This window comes from Rhinopithecus roxellana, chromosome 1, assembly GCF_007565055.1.
Source record: "Rhinopithecus roxellana isolate Shanxi Qingling chromosome 1, ASM756505v1, whole genome shotgun sequence".
Taxonomy (NCBI): domain Eukaryota; kingdom Metazoa; phylum Chordata; class Mammalia; order Primates; family Cercopithecidae; genus Rhinopithecus; species Rhinopithecus roxellana.
Window position 1 is genome coordinate 142,770,941 of NC_044549.1, and position 18,764 is coordinate 142,789,704.

Genomic DNA, 18,764 nt, shown 5'->3' on the forward strand with positions numbered 1-18,764 from the left:
TTTTCTTTATCTGACCTCTCCCAAATCAGTTAGCAGGTTAGGCTTTTTTTCATCAAATATAAAAACCCAGCCCAGTTCATGGCCCTTTTGGCAACAACCCTTAGACACTTTACTGCCCTAGACCCACAAGGGCCAGAAGGCTGTCTTACTCTTAATATGCATTTTATTACCCAATCTGCTCCTGACATTAGAAAAAGCTCCAAAAATTAGATTCCGACCCTCAGACCCCACAACAGGACTTAATTAACCTCACCTTCAAGGTATACAATAATAGAGAAGAATGGCAATTAGGTAATTACTTGCCTCCGCTGTGAGACAAACCCCAGCCACATCTCCAGCACACAAGAACTTCAAAATGCCTGAAACACAGTAGCCAGGCATTCCTTCAGGACCTCCTCCCCCAGGATTTTGCTTCGAGTGCCAGAAATCTGGCCACTGGGCCAAGGAATGCCTGCAGCCCAGGATTCCTCCTAAGCCATGTCCCATCTCTGTGGGACACCACTGGAAACCTGACTGTCCAACTTGCCTGGCAGCCACTCCCAGAGCCCCTGGAACTCTGGTGCAAGGCTCTCGGACTGACTCCTTCCCAGATCTTCTCGGCTTAGTGGCTGAAAACTGACACTGCCCGATTGCCTCGGAAGCCTTCTGGACCATCACAGATGTTTTGGGTAGCTCTTAGAGTGCAGGGTAAGTCTGTCCTCTTCTTAATCAATACAGAGGTTACCCACTCCACGTTACCTTCTTTTCAAGGCCTGTTTCCCTTGCCTCCATAACTGTTGTGGCTATTGACGGCCAGGCGCTTCTAAACCTCTTAAAATTCCCTAACTCTACTGCCAACTTGGAAAACATTCTTTTATGCACTCCTTTTTAGTTATCCCCACCTGCCTACCTCCCTTATTAGGTCAAGGCATTTTAACTAAATTATCTGCTTTCCTGATTATTTCTGGGCTACAGCCACATCTCGTTGCTGCCCTTTGTCTTGGTTTGAAACCTCCTTCGCATCCTCCCATTGTGTCTCCCTACCTTAATCCACAAGTACAAGATACTTCTACTCCTACCTTGGTGACAGGTCATGCACCCCTTATCATCCCATTAAAACCTAATCTCCCTTACCCTCTCAACGCCAATATCCCATCCCACAGCAGGCTTTAAAAAGGTTAAAGCCTGTTATCACTTGCCTGTTACAGCATGGGCTTCTAAAGCCTATGAACTCTCCTTACAATTCCCCTATTTTACCTGTCCAAAAACCAGACAAGTCTTACAGGTGAGTTCAGGATCTGCGCCTAATCAACCAAATTGTCTTGCCTGTCCAACCCAGGGTGCCAAACCCATGTACTCTCCTATCCTCAGTACCTCCCTCCACAACCCATTATTCTATTCTGGATCTCAAAGATGCTTTCTTTACTATTCTGTTACACCCTTAATCCCAGCCTCTCTTTGCTTTGACTTGGACTGACCCTGACACCCATCAGTCTCAGCAACTTACCTGGGCTGTACCCTGGGCTCCAGGGACAGCCCCCATCAGTTCAGTCAAGCCCCAATTTTTTCCTCATCCATTACCTATCTCAGCATAATTCTTCATGAAAACACATGTGCTCTCCCTGCTGATCATGTCTGGCTTATCTCCCAAACCCCAACCCCTTCTACAAAGCGGCAACTCCTTTCCTTCCTAGGCATGGTTAGGTACTTTCACCTTTGGATACCTGGTTTTGTCATCCTGACTAAACCATTAAATAAACTCACAAAAGGAAACCTAGCTGACCCCATAGATCCTAAATTTTCCCCACTCCTCTTTCCGTTCCTTTTAAACAGCCCTAGAAGCTGCTCCCACACTAGCTCTCCCTAACTCATCCCAACCCTTTTTCATTACACACAGTTGAAGTGCAGGACTGTGCAGTTGGAATTCTTACACAAGAGCCAGGACCACGTCCTGTAGCCTTTCTGTCCAAACAACTTGACCTTACTGCTTTAGGCTGGCCCCCACATTATTCCTGATACTACATCTGAACCCCATGACTGTATCTCTAATCCACATGGCATTCTCCCCGTTTCCCCATATTTCCTTCTTTCTTATTCCCCACCCAGACCACACTTGGTTTATTAATGGTAGTTCTAAAAGGCTCGATCGCCAATCACCAGCAAAGGCAGGCTATGCTATAGTATCTTTCACATCTATCATTGAGGCTATGGCCCCGCACCCTTCCACTACCTCTCAACAAGCTAAACTCATTGCCTTAACTCAAGTCCTCATTCTTGCAAAAGAACTACTTGTCAATATCTACAGTGATTCCAAGTACGCCTTCTACATCCTTCCCCACCATTCTGTTATATGGGCAGAAAGAAGTTTCTTCACTACACAAGGGTCCTCCATCATTAATGCCTCCTTAATAAAAAATTCTTCTTAATGCTGCTTTACTTCCAAAAAAAAAAAAAAAAAAAAAAGCTGGAGCCATTCACTGCAAAGGCCATCAAAGAGCCTCAGACACCATTGCTCAAGGCAACAATTATGCTGATAAGACAGCTAAAAAAGCAGCCAGTATTCCTACTTCTCTCCCTCAAGGCCAGTTTTTTTCCTTCTCATCAATCACTCCTATTTACCCTCTCCTTTCCCACAGGGTCTGTCTCCTGTCTCCCTATACCTCCAAACTTCCTTTAACAGCCCTCACCTTTACCTTCCTGAAGATTGATTTCCACCTATCAATCCCTCTCCACTCAAGACAAATTGTTCTTGGACCAAGGAAAATATCTCCTTCCAGCCTCACAGGTCCATTCTATCCTGTCATCATTTCATAACCTCTTCCATTTAGGTTACAAGCCACTAGCCCATCTCTTAGAACCTCTCATTTCCTTTCCATCGTGGAAATCTATCCTCAAAGAAATCACTTCTCAGCATTCCATCTGCTATTCTACCATTCCTCAGGGGTTGTTCAGGCCCCCTCCCTTCCCTACACATCCAACTTGGGGATTTGCCCCTGTCCAGGACTGGCAAATTGACTTTACTCACATGCCCCGAGTCAGGAAACTAAAATACATCTTGGTCTGGTTAGACACTTTCACTAGATAAGTAGAGGCCTTTTCCACAAGGTCTGAGAAGCCCACCATGGTCATTTCTTCCCTTCTGTCAGACATAATTCCTAGGTTTGGCCTTCCCACCTCTATACAGTCCGATTACGGACTGGCCTTTATTAGTCAAATCACCCAAGCAGTTTCTCAGGCTCTTGGTATTCAGTGGAGCCTTCATACCTCCTACTGTCCTCAATCTTCATGAAATGTCCTCAATCTTCATGAAAGGTAGAATGAACTAATGGTCTTTTAATGATACACCTCACCAAGCTCAACCTCCAACTTAAAAAGGGCTGGACAGTACTTTTACCTCTTGCCCTTCTCAGAATTAGAACCTGTCCTCAAGATGCTACAAGGTACAGTCCATTTAAACTTTTATATAGATGCACTTTCTTGCTCGGCCCCAACTTCGTCCCAAACACCAACCCTCTAGGCGACTATCTTTGAGCCCTCCAGCAGGATAGTCAGGAAATTCATCAGGTTGCTAATCTTCTTTTGCCTACTCCAGATTCTCAGCCGTATGAAGACACTCTAGCTGGACGATCAGTTCTTGTTAAGAATCTGATCCCTCAAACTCTACAACCTTGATGGATCAGACCCTACTTAGTCATCTATAAAACTCCAACTGCCGTCTGCCTGCAGGATCCTCTCCACTGGGTTCACCATTCCAGACTAAAGCTGTATCCATCAGTCAGACAGCCTGATCTTTCCTCTTCCTCCTAGAAGTCACAAGTACTCACCCCTACTTCCCTTAAACTCACTCGCATTTCTGAAAAGCAGTAATAACCCGTATTAGCCTAATACATCTCTTCATTCTACTAGGTCTATTCATCCTTACCCTACTTTTTGCAACAGGGCTTTATGTAGTCACCCCCACTACTTGGACTGCACCCCAAAAACTTGTCATCCCTACTATCTTCTGTCTAGTTGTACTCCTATTCACCGTTCTCAACTACTGATAAATGCCCTGCTCTTGTTTACACTGTTTCTCCAAGCCATCACAGCTGATATCTCCTGGTGCTATCCCCAAACTGCCACTCTTGACTCCCTCTTGGAGTGGATAGATAATCTTTGCTGGCAGGGCACCCTCCAATACTTTCACCCTGATGAAGTTCTATTCTTGACTTTTATACTCACTCCTATTCTCATTCCCATTCTTATGCCACCCTCTACCTCTCCCCAGCTATCTCCACCACACTATAAATCTCACTCAATCTTTCCTAGTCATTTGTAATCCCTCCTTAGCAAACAACTGTTGTCTTTGCCTTTCCTTTTCTTTCTGTGCCTACACAGCTGCCTGCCTTACATACAGACTGGGCAGCATCTTCTGTCTCCCTATACCTCTGAACTTCCTTTAACAGCCCTCATGTTTATCCTCCTGAAGAACTTTTTTACTTCCTAGACAGGTCCAGCAAGACCTCCCCAGACATTTCACATCAGCAAGCTGCCGCCTTTCTCCGCACTTATTTAAAAAACGTTTCTCCTTATATCAACTCTACTCTCCCCATATTTGGACCCCTCACAACACAAACTACTATTACTATGGCCGGTCCTTTATGTACCTCTCGGCAAAGACCCACTGGAATTACCCTGGTAACCTTTCACCTTCTCGATGTTCCTTCACTCTTCATCTCCAATTGGGGCCTTCCAGCTCTGTATTACAGATAAGTTCTCTATCAATACTGGCAAACTTAAAAACATTAGCAGTTACTACTGCTTAGGAAGACACTTACCCTGTATTTCACTCCATCCTTGGCTACCTTCCCCTTGCTCGTCAGACTCTCCTCCCAGGCCCTCTTCTTGTTTGCTTATACCCAGCCCCATAAATAACAGTGAAAGGTTGCTCATAGATACTCAACGTTTTCTCATACACCATGAAAATCAAACCTCCCCCTCTATGCCGTTACCCCATCAGTCCCCATTACAACCTCTGACGGCTGCCGCCCTAGCTGGATCCCTTGTACCCAGGAATCTGGGTACAAGACAGCTCTTTTAGTACTCCTTGTCACCTTTTTACTTAGCATTTCCAGTTTTGCCTTGCACAAGGTCTCTTCTTCCTCTGTGGATCCTCTACCTACATGTGTCTACCTGCTAACTGGACAAGCACATGCACACTAGTTTTCCTTACTCCCAAAATTCAATTTGAAAATGGGACCAAAGAGCTTCCTGTTCCTCTCATGACACCGACATGACAAAAATTCCACCAATTCCCTTGCTTGTTGGCTTAGGACTTGCTGCCTCCACTATTGCTCTCGATACTGGACTAGCAGGCATTTCAACCTTTGCCATGACCTTCCATAGCCTCTCTGATGACTTCTCTGCTAACATCATGGACATATCACAAACTTTAAAAAGCTTTATTGCTCACCCAAAGCCTGCTTGGTGGTCTCTTCACACAGATGCACACAACAGAAAATCTTTAGGTATTCCCTCTAGTAGGATTAATCACAGTCTGCTATCAAACATCTATTATTTCAATATCTTTTAAAATATAATTAAAATAAGTGATTTACACATCTTCTCATTCATTAAATTGTGCATGAATTCCTTGAGGGCAAGATGTTGTCTTACCTTTTTTAGTATTTCATATAGTGATGGTCTCCAATCTTTTTGGCACTAGGGACCAGTTTTATGGAAGATCATTTTTCTGTGGTCTGGGATAGGGTGGGGAGGATGGTTTTGGGAAGATTTAAGCGCATTACATTTATTGTGCACTTTATTTCTATTGTTATTACATTGTAATATATAATGAAATAATTACACAACTCAACATGATGTAGAATTAGTGGGAGCCGTGAGCTTGTTTCCTGCAATTAGACGGTCCCATCTGGGAGTGACGGGAGACAGTGACAGATCATTGGGCATTAGATTCTCATAAGGAGCACGCAACCTAGATCCCTCACATGCACAGTTCTGCAGTAGGATTCATGCTCCTATGAGACTCTAATGTCACTACTGATGTCACTATTGATCTGACAGGAGGCGGCACTCAGGCAGTAATGTGAGCAATGGGGAGTAGCTGTAAATATAGATGAAGCTCCACTCACTTGCCCACCTTTCAACTCCTGCTGTGTAGGCCTGTTTCTAACAGGCCACAGACTAGTAACAACCTGTGGCCCAGGGGTTGAGGGCCCCCCCGCCGGCCCCATATACACCTAACAAATAATAGGTACACAAAAGTCTCAATAGATAGTAACAAAATTAAAACTTAATGGGTACTATGACCTGAGAGCTTTCTCACCTTCAATGTACTCTGAAAACTTCTCAGGAATATTGACACCATGTGGACCTTTTTAGGATGTTTGCTTGCAAAGACACAATGATATTTATACACAGTGGCATTAAAAAAAGAAACACATTAGAGAGAAAAGAGTTCTATATGTCAGATTGGTCCTTATATTTGAATATTAAGAAATTATAGTACTAGAATGAATGATGAAAAACAAGTAAATATAAATCATAAGTAGGTAAAATTTAATCATAAGTAGATAAAAAATTACAGAACACAGTGGACTGTGAGTCCAACTAATAACACACAAAGGGTCTGTGTCTATATCTGTATGAAAGGTATGTATATTAGAGGGTACATTCTGGATGACTTGCTTTGTAGAAATAAGAATTATTTTGTGCTTTGCCAGATATTCAATTCAGGACTCTGGAAGCAAGCAGGAAGAGTAATCACAGATTACTGTAGGCAGTTAGCCAACTATATTTACCCCAACACACAAAGAGGCTTTTAAACACAGTCAAGATTGGGTAGCCCTCTAAAAACAAAAAAAGACTGAGACAACTCAGCATCTGCAGTATGTAGAGAAAATCTGTTAGGTCCTTAGGTTAGGTGATGAACTGGATATATAATCAACTTCTTTTTTTTATTTTTTATGTTTTTGAGATGGAATCACACGCTGTCATCCATACTGGAATGCAGTGGCATGATCTTGGCTCACTGCAACCTCCACCTCCTGGGTTCAAGCAATTCTTGTGCTTCAGCCTCTGGAGTATCTGGGATTGCAGGCGCCCACCACCACACCTGCCTAATTTTTTCATATTTTTAGTGGAGATGGGGTTTCACCATGTTGGCCAGGCTGGTCTCAAACTCCTGACCTCAGGTAATTCACCCGCCTTGGCCTCCCAAAGTGCTGAGATTACAGGTGTGAGCCACCGCGCTTGACCCTATAATTAACTTCTGATGTACAGCATCTGTTATCAGGCTTAGTCCAGTTGGACAGGTAGGGACATTGGCTGATATCAAGGTCCCACTGGGAAATGCCATTACTAATGCGGTGTACCAGGAAACTTAGGTTGTAGAAATCGGTTGGATGGTTGGATATGCTATATAAGGACCAAACAAACAAACAAAACAAAACAAAAGCAACATCCCTCCACCATTAAACTGAGTATGGGGTATCATAGCATTTGACGTTTCAACAATGCTTTTGGATATGTCAGCAATGATTTTTGCAATCTGCAAAGGTGGGGCCAAAAATAAAACAACCTTAATGAAATTTCTTGACTGCTTAGGTTTTTTCCATGGAATCTTAAATTCCTTTATTTTCTCTCAATTTTATAAGCAGGCAGCTACAAAATTAATATTAGCAAGCACTGTCTCATTAGATAGATATGTAAGATTGGTATGTACTTTACTGATTATCTAGTCCTCAATTATTAACTACATTACTTCAGACAAATTACTTAATTCTTCCTAGATACAGCCTCCTCATTCATGAAATGGGGGTGAGAATAGTACCAAATTCAGATAGTTGTTCTGAAGTTTAAGTGAGCATGCAGATGGAAAACACAAAACACAGTGTGTAATACAGAGTAGATACTCAGCATAAGCTTTGAGTAATACATCACTATACAGCATGTCTCTACTTACTACATAATGTTATTGTTCTCTATACATTGAATTATATATTATATATAATTATATAGTTGTACTCTTTCTTTTTATATACAGACACTAAAAGTCAGAGACATTTATTCACTTTTCTTTTTTTTTTTTTTTTTCTGAGATGGAGTCTCACTCTGTCGCCCAGGCTGGAGTGCAATGGTGCAATCTCAGCTCACTGCCACCTCTGCCTCTCGGGTTCAAGCGATTCTCATGCCTCAGCCTCCTGAGTAGCTGGGATTACAGGTGTGTGCCACTAGGCCCAGCTAATTTTTGTATTTTTAGTAGAGATGGGTTTCACCATGTTGGCCAGGCTGGTCTTGAACTCCTGACCTCAAGTGATCCACCCACCTAGGCCTCCCAAAGTGCTGGGATTACAGGTGTGAGCCACTGCGCCCGGCCGAGATTTGTTCACTTTTCTGAGGTAACTCTGTTGTATTTAAAAGAAATGGTTGCATACATTGAAAGTGAGTATAGGAGGAAATAAATCTGGACTCTTGAGATGAAGTTAAGGAATCATCATTGTTTGATGTTAGTCTTCTAATCCATTGAAAAATCTTTCTATGAAAAGTGTTTTCAGAAATGGAGTAGAGACCAATAAAGCTGTGGTGCTACAGCTTTTTTGATTTCCTCTTGCTATCTTAAAAGGATGAGTAATTCAATCCAGTTTAACGAGTATTGGCTACTGCGTATTTTTCAGTATCATAAACGCTGTGTTTTGCAAGTTTTTTTTTAACTCAGTAAATTATTTCGATAGAATATTAAGTTGTCAAAAATGTTCTTTAATTGAACCTAGCAAATCTTTATTGAGTACCCCTTGTATATTGCAAAGGGGTGTATAAAAATTAATGATAAGTAGTCTTAATAGCAGGCAACTAATTATAATACAATACGATTGGTGCTGCTATGGAAGGAAATGCTGTAGAATTTTGTTTGTTTACATATACTTGAAAATAAAAACGCTTGAGGAATAAATGCTTGAGGCAATAAAAATGGAAGAAGAAAACATGTATTACAGGAAAGAGCAATGAACAATGGCACCATGGTTTAAATGTACATGATGTTGGGGGAATGACTAAAATATGTAGGGTATACGTGAGCATGGTCAAAAGCTGGCTAGAGACAGGCTGATGATGGGTCTTTAGTGCTATAGACTTCATTATGAACAGTATCAGTAGCTCAGTGAGGTTTATAAAGTAATGACAAGATTAACTTTGTTTTTAATGATCTACTTGAGACACCGGAAGGTAATCAAGTAGAAAAAAAGAACAATTCTTGGCCCCTCTTTAGTAGGTATGTTCTAAAAATGACAGCTAATTTGAATACTAACTTCTCGAAAATACAGATAGGAAGACAAATCTTCTAAAGACCAAATCCACCTTTACTCAACTTAATGGCTTTGTATCAGCTGTACTATGACCCGCTCTCATTCTCTTGGACGATGGTGAGATGAACACATTGGTAATGAAATACCCATCAGTCCTCAACCACATCCCTATTTTAAAACTGAATTTGCACAATAGCTTTTTGAAAGGCCTGTCAGTGCTGCACTGTCGCCTCTGTCGCACTTCTCTGTGGGAGCTGACATTTTGCTTGTACTTCATCAGGCTGGACCACCTGCTGAGAGCCAGATTGGTAAGGGAAATGCATCTCACTGTGGGAAAGGACAGGAGATGTATTATTTAAATACAATTTATTTTACAGCAACTTTAAAAATCTGATTTACAATTGTTTCAGAGAGGAGGAAGTATCTTGTTGTACCTTAGCTCTTTGTGTTTGGTAATACTTAAGACTTTAATTGCTTTTCTAATTTTTAAAACTTGTTTGCTGTTTTGCCTTGCTTTACACCTTTACACATACTCTTTTACTTCTACCTTAGATAACTGATAACTGTCTTTTCTTTTTCTTCTTCTTCCTTTTTTTTTTTTTTTTAATATCTACAAAAGTGTGTAATTAAGGAAATGCCAACCCTCATTCGTGCTGGGTGTGGTAGAGGAAGTTGGAAAACAGCTTAGAGGTTGTTAAAGGATTCTCTAGATTGAATCAAAACCTCAGCTATACGAATTCTAGAGTAAAAGATGAGGAGGCTGTGTTTACACATAAAGCAATTCAATACCTTCTTTTGTCTGTTTTTTGAATCTTTAATCCATTTAGCCAAATAATTGATTTTTGTCTTAAAAATAAAATAGACTATCTAAATAGCAAATTTTTGTTGGTTGGAGCTATTTGTTGGTTAATTCAACCAAAAAGATCAATCAGGTTATCTGTTTAGAAACAGTAAAATAAAACTGATACCTGAAAAGTAATAATTTCTTCATATCAAAAGAGAAAGTAAAAGTTAAGAAATTGTTTGGTGTGTTCAGAATACATCAATATTTGCCAGTCAATGGTATGCTGGATCCGTAACTACCAGCTCGGGAAAGCCAATTGTTACATTTTCAGGAATTTTGCAAGGCATTTGAAATCACCACTGTAGGAGTATTATACCTTGGAATTAGGCAAACACTAAAACCCAGTGCTTTCATCTTTCACAGAGCCTGTTAAACATTTGCCAGCTTAGCCCTGAGGAAGGCTTACACCTGTGTTCATTATGGTTTTTATGAAGTTTGATCAAATAATATTTGAAGCATGGATGTATTTGGAATTAGTATCTCCCTTCCCATGTCTTTTCTCCATTCTAATTTTCTCTTCTTTAGTAGTAAAGGGGACTGTTTTGTAAGTGCTCCTAAAAAATAAAAGTAATCACTAAATGACTAAGGAATAGAAAATGAAGTTTCTGAAGAAACAGAAACAAAATGTTCAGAGGAAATGTTGCTATGTTCTTTCAGGCGTTTATTTTTCAAGAATTTGGGTAGTGCTGATGAGCTATGGTTAATATTCACAATAGGAGAAAAAGGTCTTAAATTAAAAAAACAATAAGTTGAATATGACTGAAGGAAAAAATATCTTCACCATTATGGGAACAGTTTAGGCCAACAGAGAATACTTTAAGAATAGGTAACTATTTTTCTTGGATATTTAGTCAACAATTGGTCTAAAGATGATGCCATTTTTTTCTCTGATTGCTAAGGAAAAAGTAGTAAACTAGTAAATATGAAAAAGACAGAAATGTATAAAGGAGAAAAATATTCACCCATAGTCCCACCATCTAGAGATGGCCACTGTTTAAAAACTGCTGTCCTCTCTTCTACAATTTCCCATATACATACATAGGTACATGTTCTTACAAATTTGAGTCATTCTCTACATATAGCTTTTAACATCAACTCAATGTCAATTTTTCTGACATTACATATTCTTCTAAAACATGATACTTAATGGCCTCAGAAGAGTCCGGTGATATGTTATATAATTTGCTCAATCATTCCCCATCTAGTGGGTATTAAGTTTGTTTCTACTTTAAGCTTTTTTTTTTGTTGTTATAAATAATGCTGGGATAAAGAAAAGGCTAGGAGCCCTTCTCTGATTAGTTGCTAAAAGGCCTGACATATAAGATTTAACTGTCCTTCACAGAGATGATACATTCTTGTGAAGGGTGTGAGACTGCCTGTGATTCCACACCCATGGCCATACCATACCATATACATACTGTTCAGGAGGGAAAAACAAAAAACAGCAACAAAAAACCAATCTACCATAATCCAGAGGATTTTTTTAATACAGTGAAATAAAATATTTAAAAAGATTCTCCCCAAGTATTTGTATTTATAACTTCTAAACAACAGGATTTATTAAAAAGCCAATATATTTAAACATAGCTTTTTGGTCTTCCCTGCCTCTAAAATATATTACTTATATAGCCTATGAGTATTTTTACAGTTCATTATGCAGAGTAACTAGGTTTTAAAATTCTGTGAGCACCATAACAGGATATTTAGAGAAATGTTGTATGCTTTTCTTCAAATATAAGCCACTTTTAAAATGCCATACACATTCTTTGTGAAGTACGCGTGAAGCATTTTTAATGAATTCTATCGTTTGGTTCCATTCATTTTCCTAAATATCTTATTATGGTGATTATATAATTTGTGTTTGTGTCTGTGTGTGTAAAATCAGATAATAGCATGTAATACTAAAATTGGACTGGACTGGGAGTCAGGGAATATTTTTGTGTATTGAATTCAATATATGTATCATTATCAAATTGCCAATAAAATGTAAATAGTATTACTTATCACTAACAAATCTCTCAGGACTATCATGAAATGTTCTTCTGGGATTTGAAGTCATAGAAGGAAAGAACTGTAACATAACTATTAAAATTAATATTTTAAAGAATGAGGAGTTTATCTTTTTCTTCACTTATTTTTAAATGGTCTATTTATATCGCTTGACAATTGGAACAGTGTAAACTTTATCACTATCTGTTTAATAATTATTCCATTAAAGTTGAGTTGGACAAGAGAAAATGTCACTTCACTGTGGAAATAGCAAGTAACTACTTTTTGAATATGTAAATTCTTACCTTTAAGCGGCTTTTTTTTTTTTTTTTTTTTTTTGAAGCAAACAAGTAGGTTAGGGATAGCCAACTGCTTCTCCAGTAAACTATTCTACTGTTTGAAATGCTTGTCAAAAGTGTCAGAATAACAGTTCTAAAATAAAGAATCTTGCTATATACAGAAAGTCATAAAAGATCTAGTCCTATAACTTTTGCCTGAGGGTTCTCCTTAGGGGCAGCAATATTTCCCAAAGTGATCATATGATTAGCTCAGTGCTAAATACTATTTGCTTACATTTTATTATGTTATTTCTGATTTTATATATTTGTTGGTTAATGGAAAGGTCCAAGCACTGAAAGCTAATTCAAATCACTGTTCACACTTCATAAAATGATAATCACAAATGTTTGCTAATCTTTATTAGACAAATTTGAAATAGTAATGTTAAAAAAAAAAATAGCATCATGACTATCCAGCCCATAGCTTTCCGCATGTTCTCAAGTCACTGTGTTTCATTGTCAATGGAGTAGAGAAGGTGATACAGGCAGGGTTAGCACAATTTATAAAGAATCACAACCAGAAAAGGGCACAGCAGGATAGCAGTTCTACCGTGTCCTTGAAACTAGTTCGGTGTAGCTAATCACTTTTTATCAGTCTCTAATCTGCTTCCATCTGAGATAATTCTAGTCTAGTAGGTTCTTAAAGTGCTGCTTTCAGTATTTTTGAATTTGAATAAATTTGAATAGCATACTACGATAGATTGCTTCCAAAAATGTCTGCAAGCATATCTCTCAACTTGCAGGTCTTTTGCAATGGGCTTCTGCTACTCTTCTCTTCAGTAGGTAGAATCTCTTTCTCCTCCCTGTGAACTTGGCTTGCTCCATGACTTACTTTAACCAATAGAATGTGTTGAAAGTGACAATGTGTGGCTTCTGAGGCAAGGCTTTTCTACCTCACATAGCTTTTGCTTGCACACTTTTGGAATGCTCCTTCTTTATTATCTTAAAACTGTCATGCTATGGGAAAGTCCAGTTAACCTTGTGGAAATGTTTTGTGGAGGAAAGGGCAAGTTCCCTGGTTGAGCAGCCCAGCCATGCCCAGTCTGTTCTCAAATATCTACCAGCCAAAGCAGTCACGTGAGTGACCCCAGGGGACACCAGTAGTATAATAGCCTCAGCAACCCATAGAATTAAGGGAAATATTAAATCATTGTTTTAAGCCACAAAGTATTGAGGTAGTTTGTTACACAACAATAAATAGTGGGAACATGCATTCTAACATAGCAGTATCTTGTATAGCAGGAAAACAAAAGCATTTTTAAAGCTAACAGTTTTATTAACTTTGTTGGTTGTTTCGTCTAGGTTTATGACTTACATATGGTACAGGATTTTCCTGTGTAACCAGGAGTGCAGTCACAATTTCCAGTTTTTTTTTTTTTGTTGTTGTTGTTGTTGCACTGACCTCCATTTTCACAGGGTGCAGAGGAGAACCAGCACTCTGGTCCCTAGAGGCCATCTGGGCGGACTTATAAAACAAAAAGAGAGAGAAAGAAAGAAACTTGTAAGAAGTCTCAAAATGGTCCAAGATTTCTACTGTTGCTTAACCAAGCTGGAAAAGTGTGTGTGTGTGTGTGTAAAAGTGTGTGTGTGTGTGTGTAAAAGTGTGTGTGTGTGTGACAGAGCTGTAATGAAAGAAATATCCTAGTAGCCTCCAAGGATTTATAACACTTCCAAAAGTATTCCCTGAAGAAATCAACATGATGCTATATCTTGTCACTTTGAAAACACAGATACAGAGGTTGGCTTTTTGCTGAAAATGTGGTTTTTCAGACAGTAACAATGGAAGCAATTTTGATATATATCTTTAGCAGCAGTTGCACAGAACAAAAACTGAAAATGAGATGTGATTTGTAAAGGAAGCTCAGAAGGCGTGGCACTCAGGAAGTTGCCCTCAAATGGTTGCCTAAATCCTGTTCTCCCAGACTTTGCTTCTTTTGTGAGCTAAAATAATCACACCAGAGGTTTACAAACTGTGTACTTTATGAGAGTGTACAATGCATAAGGTGGGAGAAGAGAAAGAGTGATCTGCTTTGTTGACTGTTCTTTGAACTAGCAAAGGACAGGTGATGCTGCAGGGACCACCGAGGGCTCAGTGAGAGGTTTCCATGTGTGTTCTTCCATAGAAACCACTGGAATTAGAAACCCGGTGGAAAGCATTTTTTTTTTTTTTTAATCCAAGGAAAACGGTGGAACTTTCTTAAAAATATAACACTTATGAAAAGTTACATCAAATCGAGTTGGGCTGTGAAGTATCTTCTTGTCCTGGCAGTGTCTCTGAATAACAGAATTACAATATTTTCTGGGATATTCATACCCGATCTGTTGATTACTAACTCTGTTAAGCACTTTATGTAAAGTAGCTCATATTTCCAAAAGAGAACCCTATGGCATAAGCAAATTTATTTCCATTTTATATGAGAAACAGAGGCTCCCACAAGTTAAGTGACTTACTCTATATCACAAAGCTTGAAACCAGATCTTCTGGCCTCTGAAACTGGTGATCTCAGCCACTACACCCAAATTTACTCTACAATACTAGGTACTCAGCATCTTTCAGGCCAATTAATCTGCTCTTAAAGATTCACCAGAGTTCAAAATTTGAAGTTCATCTGATGTGGAACTCTTCTAAAAAAAAAAAAATCTGTCTTTCTTATCATGATCCAGGGGTTGTATAGTGTCAAGGGGCCAGCTGGACCAGAGTCCTCTACATTCTGAGGTCTGCCAGTAGTGGGCGTGCAAAATACTCTAGGCTACAAACTACTCTAAACAAGGCAAAGACACCAGCTGCTTTACTTTTTTTTTCTTTCTTTCTTTCTTTCTTTTTTTTTTTTTTTTTTTTTTTTTTTTTTTTTTTTTTGCTATTTCACAGGTTAGTTGTAGAAACCATTTCTTCTGTTCTTAGAAATCATTACTGATAAGCTAAATAAGGCCTGGTGCTGATTGCGGAGAATACTGTTCATTAGTGCCATTGAAACAATTTCCAGTCCTTAATTAACTATTCATCTGCAATCTAGACACAGGTTTGGAGTTAAGATTTTTAAAGATATGTCTGTCTCTAGGAGCACTTGGGCTACTTCACTCTTTTAAAAAAGAGAAAGAAAAACAACAGGCCTGATTTTCATCATGCACAACTCTTGGAGAGCTCTTTTTGCCTTGATTTCAACTGCCAATCACAGTAACCACATTCACCTGCTGCAGTCTGATTCATAATTTCATTTTGTGGTTAGACAAAAATATCAGAATTGGACAAAGTTATCTGATTGAAAAATAACATGTTTTCCAGAGATTATGGTGACCTCTCTATTTTGCTAATTTACATATACTTTCAACTCATTTTCCTTCACAGTGGGAATCTCAGAAGCATTTTCCAATAAAGTATATTCAGCAGCTGCTTTAAGAAAATGTTATCAGAATAAATTAAGTTTATCCAGGTTTGTTATATGCCATTGTCTCCTCATACATTGACTTCCAGGGCATGACTTCTCCAGGGGGAAAATGAATAAGGGGCTGACTCTGGGCTTAAAAATCAGTTGAAGCAGGAAGATGTTTAGAAATTGGCATGGGACCTACTCTCATACCACATTAAACTTGTTAGTGTCATGTTAGGCTTCGATTTCCCCAACTTCCTTTCCCTAATGCCTAGAAAGTCACAATCCCAGCTACCTAAGTAACCTCTGTCCATGAAATCTAGATGGACATCACTGCTCACCCTCTCCAGTTCTATAACCACTAGACAACCTGGAACAGAGAAACTGCACCGTCCATTCAGCTCCAGAAAAGCCCTGCAGACTCTCTGAAGATGGCATTGCAAGGAGAAAATGAGGATACATGAGTGTCAAAGACCATTTTCAATCCTAGTGCCTGCCTCTATAAGTGGCCCCAACGAGATGATGGTTTCCTTTCGAACCTATTATTTCCTTCTGATTTTACACAAGGTTGTACTAAAGCAAAAAAATGCTGTGATATTTTCCTCTGAAATATAGTAATAAGTGCTTATTGCAAAATACACAATACAATAAAAATGTATAAAGCATAAAAATGCACATCTATGTATTAAGAAAATATTTATTGAGCAATATCTGTATATCACGACTGTTTCAGGAGTTTGGGGATACTTGGTTGAACAAAATTTTTAGATACCCTTCACTCATGGGGTTCTGATTATAGCAGGAAAAGACAGGCAATAAATATTTGACATCATAATTAGAGTATGTGCTGTATTAGAAAATGATAAGCACTATAGAAAAAGAAAAAAGAAACTTGCAAGTTACAGTTTTAAGTAGGGTAGTACTGATAAAGTTCAGTAACAAAGTAACACGAGACTTTTTGAAATGTGAAAGAGCTACTTAGGTACCTAGCAAAGAGCACCCCATACATGCATAAGCCAGAGACAGTCAATACTGGCATCTTGGAATACCTTTTTCCAAATGGCATATGCATCTACACACACACACATATATATCTATATATGTTACTTGCAATTGTAATTGTACTATACAATAACTTTTATATTTATACAAAATGTAGGCTGGGTGCAGTGGTTCATGCCTGTAATCCCAGCACTTTGGGAGGCCGAGGCGGGTGGATCACGAGGTCAGGAGATCGAGACCATCCTGGCTAACACGGTGAAACCCGTCTCTACTAAACATACAAAAAAATTTAGCCAGGTATGGTGGTGGACGCCTGTAGTGCTAGCTACTCAGGAGGCTGAGGTAGGAGAATGGCATAAACCTGGGAGGTGGAACTTACAGTGAGCCGAGATTGTGCCATTGGACTCCAGCCTGGGTGACAGAGTGAGACACCATCTCAAAAAAAAAAAAAAAAAGAAAACAAAAGTAATACCTACAAATTTGAAAAACCAAAACACCAATAACCATATTAAAACTTTTCAAAGTTTTTCTATGGTTAAGCATTAGCATCTTTGAATTACATTTGTTTGAATGATCAATCCTTAGATATAAATAAAACAATTCTAATTCTGGAAGTTAGTAGTGCCTTGGGTTGATTAGTTCAGTTCAAAGAAGTGGCTGCCCAGCTTTAATCTTTCTGGATATAATTATCTGCAGTGTGATCTTTCTTCCCTTGCTCAAGCTAACAAGGGGACAGGAAGCAGCAGAGGCTAAGAAGACTGCATTAAATAACTTTATTGCCCTATGTCTTAGTTTCCTCACTTGCAAATAGGGGATTAATAGAGCTTACCCATCTTCTGAGGGCACTGGTGGATTAACTAATTAATAATCATATGATGCTGAACAAAGGCTGAGGATTATTATTAGAGAAGAAAAAAACTCTATCATCAGAGCATACCTTTCTGGCATCTGTTGCCTTGGTAACCAGATTTGCAGGTGCAACTACCATTTTTGGCACTGCATTCCAGGGTATTCTTCTCCACACACTGACATTCTGAAGTGCAGCCAGATCCATAGGCACCCTTGGGACAGTGTGCAAGCAAATTGAGGCAAAGCGGTCACCTGAAAACCACGCTTTGTTTATTTTAAATTGTTAGTGCATAGGCATGTAGTTCTGTGGGGCCTGATTATGGGGAAAACAAGAGGATCATCCTGATGTGCCAAAAAAAAAAAAAAAATAATAAGGAAACAAATGTCTTTTAAATCAGGCAATTCATTTGCTTTTTGGCAACTGGACATGAACAGTGAAGCCTGAACTACTTAAAAGGCTTTGGTGCTTCTGGGAGAGAAATTGCTTCTCAATGTGCTCCATTGGTGCCTATAGTTAATATTCTCCAAAGAAAGCTAAGGCCTGCCAGGCCCCATATTCATCCTGCTGCAGCATGGAAATGATGGACAAGCACTTATGAGAAGGCTGGCCGTTATTTTCATTCCCTTCCATTCTATGGTAATCGCAAATAATTTTACGTCGTGTAGATAACACAAAGCTTTCATGGTGACAGCAGCATTATCTTGGCCACATCTTTGGCAAATGGTACTTGCCTTCCTTTCATTATTTTCTCTATGTCATTGAGTGTTAGAGATGGAAGGCAGCACAGGAATTCTAATACGAAAAAGTCGCACCTTTGCATTCAGGAAAACATATCCATAGTTTTCTCTTTAAGAAGTGTTATAGCAATTCAATTCCTTTTCTGAAATATCCCTCTGACATTTTTTTCTCCCCTATTACAGATGTCCAAGTGACATATCAAGTAAAAAATCCTTCAAGTTGGCCTCCAGGCTCAAGGTAATTACATTGTGTGCCCACATAGGCTTTGCTGTAGAAAGCTGCCTAGAGAGAACACTTGACTTTCCAGTGGATGGAAAGAGACATTGGTAGAGATTATTCAAAGTGGTGGTTATG

At 39.1% G+C, this 18,764-nt stretch overlaps 1 long non-coding RNA gene across 1 annotated transcript; it reads right to left on the reverse strand.

Annotated features, from left to right (window-relative positions):
* Positions 1-8,715: 8,715 nt before the first annotated feature.
* On the reverse strand, positions 8,716-17,894 carry LOC115900365. The gene is made up of 3 exons (XR_004060011.1): positions 17,760-17,894; positions 13,768-13,908; positions 8,716-9,608 (listed from the first exon to the last, which is right to left on the reverse strand). It is a non-coding gene; the product is annotated as an uncharacterized LOC115900365 (long non-coding RNA).
* Positions 17,895-18,764: the final 870 nt, after the last annotated feature.